The following is a 6,262-nucleotide window of genomic DNA, read 5'->3' as shown; positions in this document are numbered from 1 at the left end:
TCTCTTATCGCATAGCACTCCAGCCATCTCTCTCCAGTTCCTCTATCCTGCTTGTATCCTGCATCTCACGTCCTTCTCAGCCTCATTATCCTCTTTCATTGTTGAACCTATATATCTAGAGTCACTGACATTCCTGATGACATTTCCTTCCAGATCCAGATCTGTCTCCTGGTTGCCATCCACTTTGCAACACATATACTCTGTCTTACTTCTGCTCAGTTTCATATCTCTCTTTTCCAGTACTTTCCCACTTTGCAGTTTGGCTGCCACTTTTTCTTGATTCTGCACACGGCAAGATGTCATCTGCATACAACATAGTCCAAGGCGCATCTTCTCTCACCTCCTCCTTCACCATCTCCATCACAATATTAAACATGGACGGGCTTAATGCTGACCCTTGATGCTACCCAACTGTCACTGGAAAACTTTCTGTCTCTCCCAGACAGGTATGAACTGTTGTCTTTGCATTTCTGTAAATCTCCTGCTCTTCTCCTTCAGACACCTCCAGAGTTCTTGCCTTGGCACTCTATCATGCGCTTTCTCCAGATCAATAAAAACCAGATGTAGCTCCAGTTGCATCTCTCAAAACGTTTCCATCATCTGCCATAACCCAAGGATAGCATCTGTCGTTGATCGACCAGGCATTAAGCCACATTGTTCCTTTGCAATCTCCACCTCCTTTCTCAGTCTTCCATGAAGAACCCTCTGTACGATTTTTATTATGTGGGACATCAACTTTATTCCTGTGTAATTCTTACAATCTTGTGTATCCCCTTTACTCTCCTTCCATTTCTTGGGTATATTTTCCTGTTGACAAACTCTTATTAACAGGTCCCACAGCAGGTCAATTCCCTCTTCCCCAGTTCTCCACTGGAATCCTGTCAGGGGGCCCACCAATTTTCCATTCTTCGTCCCCTTAATGGTTCCTTCACTTCCACTCTACTAATGTTCTGCACCATCCCCTCATAAGGCTCCCCATCTTCTTTGTGAGTCCTTGCCTTTTCCTCATTCAAAAGCCCTTCAAAGTTTATTCTCCATCTGTTTCTTATATCGACATCCCTCCGTAATACTCTACCTCCCGAGTCTTTGATCTACCTCACATGTACGATGTCCTCCTTTGATGCCTTATTTCTACATTTTGTCAATCGATAAATCTTTCTCTGTCCTTCCTTTGTTTCTAATTGATTATAAAGGTACTGATATGCCATGGCCGTCACCTGTGCAACAACTCTCATGGCTTCTCGCTTTTTTTCTCTGTCCTCTTCCGCTCTTGACAATGGGTAATGAAAATCTCCTATAACCGGGAAATATCTTGAGATATCTCAATATGGAGATACTATCCGCTGAGTTGGAGTTGTCCTCCCGTTTATTTGGCTTTGACCCTTAAGTGATCCATATAAAAAATAAAATTCCAAAACGGCTTTCATAGCATGTCCAATAGTAATAATGAATCGAGAGGCTTCCTGATCAGCTAGTGCCAAATCCTTCTGCCACCTACTTTGCCAGTTCATGACTGGAAGGAGACCAAGTAAGGTTGCAGGGAGAAGAATGGTCAAGGCCATTTGCAAACAGGTGACTGGGTTCTCTCTCTAGGTAGATAGTATTTTGTGACAGATAGCAAATCTGTCGCATTTCATTTCATGTCCTTGTTATATCTTTCTCTCCATACACAAGTTTGGATTACACCTGCTGGTAACCTTAACCACTGTCCATCTCAGCTGCCCAAACTACCCATTATGCAGTTCCTTTCACTACAAGAGGAGCACGTATGTAGTTATCAGAACCGACAGCCTCTGTCAGAGACTGCAAAACCTCAAATCCTCCCTGTTTGATCTCCTTTGGCTCAACATTTTGTTCCCAAATTAACCTATCTTTCTGCTAGACCTTGCTAAGGCCTTTGACAGGATACCACATGAAATTCTAATCAGGAAACTGCAGTATATGGGGAGGGATATAGGATTGATGAGATGGATAGGAGGGTGGTTCATGGAGAGATACCAGAGAGTAGTTCATTCAGGAGTAGAGTCCAGAAGTCGGCCTGTGACTAGTGGTGTGCCGCTGGGTTCTGTTCTTGGATCACTACTGTTCAATTCGTTCATTAACGATATAGGAAATGATCTGAGAGGAACTGTTCATTTGTTTGGTGATGATGCAAATTTGGGTAGAGCAATAGTGAATGCACAGGATGTGAAAATTTTGCAGGCTAATTTGGATAGTTTGGAGGATTGGGCTAAGCAGAATGGATGTCAATTTAATGTGGAAAAATGTAAGGTTACGCATTTTGGGGCGAAAAGATTAGCAGCAGTATATCACATTGGTGGAACTGCACTCCAGGAGATTGATGAGGTCAGGGATTTGGGTGTGTTGGTGGATAGGGAGTTGAAGTTTAGGGGACACATTGCAAAAATGGCTAAATCAGCTCATTAAATCATCAAATCACTTGGTTACTGAAGAATACTTTGACAAGCAGAGACAAGCAAGTTATTGTTCGTCTGTAGCAAGCCTTGATAAGACCCCCATCTAGACTACTGTGCCCAGATATGGGTGCCAGGGTTTCTTCTTGATGGGGAGGAGGTGGAGAGGATCCAGAGACGAGTGACCAAGATGATAGCAGGTCTGTGGAATGAACCTTATGAGAACAGGTTGAAGATTTGTGAGTGGCAGAAATTGGTTGATAGGCGGAAAAGTGGTGATATGATTGAGACATTCAAATTACTGAACGGTTTCTATAAGATTAATTCAGAAGATATTTTTGAGAAGAGGACTGGTGGTAGGAGGACTAGGGGACATCCATGGAAACTGGACAAGAGTGTGGTTAGCAAGGGTGTTAGAGCTAGGTTTTTTACTTGGATAGTGGTGAATGAGTGGAATAAGCTACCTGAGTCTGTTGTGGGTGCTATGACCGTGAATGAGTTCAAGGCGAGGTATGATAGATACTGTGTGAATGTCGAATAGTTGTTCGTGACATGATGTTAGGGCCTCCCTCGATGAGTCTAAGGACTCCTTGGAGTTGTCCATAATAATAATAATAATAATCTTTATTCGTCTCAAACTATTTTTCTCTAAAGTTTGATTTTCTGCAGTCAAAATACCCTAATGGTGAGATCATCCTTCTTGGGGACTTCAGAGTCCACAACTCAGATTGGCTTCCTTCTCCATTTCTACTGAAGCAGATAGGGATGTTGAAGCACTTGCCATTAGCAACGACTTATTACAGATGATCAATCTGCCTACCACAATACCTGATGAACCCCTCCAATCTGTTAACACACTTGATCTCTTCTTAACAAGCTTCCTTTCTAAATATACAGGGGATATCAATTCTCCTCTTGGTAACTCATACTACAACCTCTTAAAAGTTTTCTTGGCAAGTTTCATTGACCTTTGGCACTCTACGAGGATGCCAAATGGGTTTATGTGTCTTCTACTCCTCCTTCCCATAGTTCAATTACCTCTTTAGTTGTCTCGATCCAAACACCAGCATAGGACGAATAACAGAAATCATCATAACAGGAATGGAGGTCCTCATCCCTCATTATACCCACAATCCCCTAACACCATCTCTGCCTCTGTTCTTAAAAAGTGTGCCAGTGCAGTACAATTAAAAACTCAGCATGCTCCGAGTGGCATAAACCAAAACTCCAGCTGCTCACTCCTCTTGCATCGCAGCATATGAGCTGTAAATAACATCAGCAAATCCAAATCAGATTTTGAAAGAGCCAGCAGCAAACACACCTCTCCAAATGGCAGTCAACCCTTTTGATCCCTTGTCAAGACCATTGGGTGCAGGGTCCACCCATGTTTCCTCCACTCTCACATCTGGATCGCACCATAGCCACCTCATCCGAAGTTCATCCCAGAGCTGAGAACTGTTCACTCCATGTTACTCATGGTCTTCCACCAGAAAGAAATCCGAAGAATCCATTTTAACCTGAACACAAATCATTTGGTTGTGATGCATCCCACCTATTGTGTTAAAAATGTGTCCCCCATCACTAACTCATATCCTGTATTGCCTCTTCAATCTATCCTATTCAACTGGCATCTACCCCCTACAGTGTGGGAAAAACAGACCTGCATCCCACACATTCCAAAGGAAGGGAATAATAAGCATCCAACAAACTACCATCCAATTGCTCTTACTTCTGTTCTTGTTAAAACTGTGGAGAATGTCATCAACAGCCAACTTCTGCACCTGCTCAAGACCCACCAAGTGATCAGTCACCAGTAATATAGATTATGCTACTCTTGTTCCACAGCTGATCTAATCTTCACCACTTGCCTCGGGAATCAAGCCAAATGAAAAATTCTGATAAACTGACGTAGTCTCTCTCGACATTTCAAAAGCATTTGATTGGGTTTGGAAAAGTGACCTACTTATCACGGTGCCATTCTTTGGTCTGTCTTTCATCCTCTGTAACCGGATTGCTAATTTTCTCACTGGTCATTCATTACATGTCATGGTGGATGGCTTTTACTCCTCAGATTTCCCCACCAGTACTGGAATTCCACACGGTTCTGTATTCTCGCCCACTGTCTTTCTCCTATATATAAATAGCCTCCTCTCACAGACTTTATATCCTATCCATAGTTTTGCAGATGACGGTATGCTCCATTCATCCTCTTTCATCCATCCTTTTCACATTTGATCCTGAACCCTCATGATTCACCATGATAAATACCCTGAATTCTGATCCCTTAACTATATCAATGAGGCAAGGATAATCTTGTAAACTTCAATGCCACCGAAACCCAGTCCTGTCTCATCTCTCACAAGATAAAGCTCACATCCTTCACCTAACCTTCAATAATAAGCTGATATCCAAACATAATCAGTCATCCTTTCTTGGATTGACCTACACCTTCAACCTTTCCTGTCACAAACACATTTCAGCCATATCTTTTGCAGTCACCAAAAGCTTCGATGTACATTTTCCACTCGAGACACTACTTCACACCTTTGCAGTTGCTAACTATATAAATTATAAATATGTCCAACCATGGAATGTTGCTCACATTAAGGTGGTGTACCAAAATCCTCTCTAAATTTGCTTGAGGTTATTGAGAAGTGGGAAGTCTGGTTCATTAATGATTCCTCTCTCATAGATCCACTTCTCTTTCTCTTTCTCTCTCTATCTATTTCTCTCTCTCTGTCTCCCTCTCCCATAGACAGTGCTATCATTCCTCCACTTTCCTCCAAAATAATAAACACAAGAGCAATTGCTAACCAACACCCATTTACAGTCCAGCTTGCAACTTGCCAAATCAACTTATCTGCCTCCTCTTTCATTCCATCTATTTCTGTTCAGTAGAACAGCCTTCCCTTCTCTACCTTTCCCAAAGAATGCAACCTTCAGCTGTTCAAAAAAATGTGAACAGATTCCTTCTTACCTCTTCCCACACATGGCACTGATATACAATAGACCTTGCAACATATGAGTCAGATATTAAAATAAAATAATACTATATGTATACTCATTTTCTGGATGCACTCCATATTAACAGAAAATATTCTAGAAACTTTCAGTGTAGTAAGTCTAACAGTTTCAAAACACACACACATATAAATATGCTAAATGAATTCAAAGAAATGTTAATGATGTGGAATAAGAATGATTTAATGTTGAAAAAAAATTTGATAGTTACTAAAATAATGATCATGTACCTAACCTAAATGAGACAGTGTTACAGTGCCAATCCACAGTTTAGTTTCAATCCTTGAAAATAAATTATCTGACTTCTTTAACCAAAAATAGGATAACAGTTGTGCTATCTGTGAACTATAAATTTCAAAATTTATAGTTAAAATTTCACTGGTAGAAAAGTATATCAACCAGAAATAAGTAAAATTCTAAGCAGGTGCACTGACCAGTATTATGGCTGCTTTCTGCAGAATGTAGCCCTAATACAGAACAGTCCACCTGCTTATTTTCATCTCTAGGTTTAATCACTGAATGAGTTCACATATCCTTAACATGAACACGATGGTCAATTTATCATTACTTGAAGTAAAATCTTAATGTAAGTAAAGAGTTTCCTTATTCTGCTTGTCTGGGTACGAATAACCTGAGATTTAACAAAACGGCATTTGTTTTAATGTATTTGAGTCCTAATTTCTAATTTAAATACAATGTTCTTTATAAATAAGCAAGACTTCAATGGTCATACTAAAAATACGTCACAAAATGTCTCTCTCTTATAACATATAAATGGAAACCAAAGAAAAATGTGTTTCAGTAAAAGCTTTATAAAATAATGACAA

Source organism: Typopeltis vanoorti, chromosome 18, assembly GCF_054136105.1.
Source record: "Typopeltis vanoorti isolate ZY-2024b chromosome 18, IOZ_Tvanoo_1.0, whole genome shotgun sequence".
Taxonomy (NCBI): domain Eukaryota; kingdom Metazoa; phylum Arthropoda; class Arachnida; order Uropygi; family Thelyphonidae; genus Typopeltis; species Typopeltis vanoorti.
The sequence above is the reverse complement of the archived record's forward strand: the minus strand, read 5'-3'. Positions refer to the sequence as shown.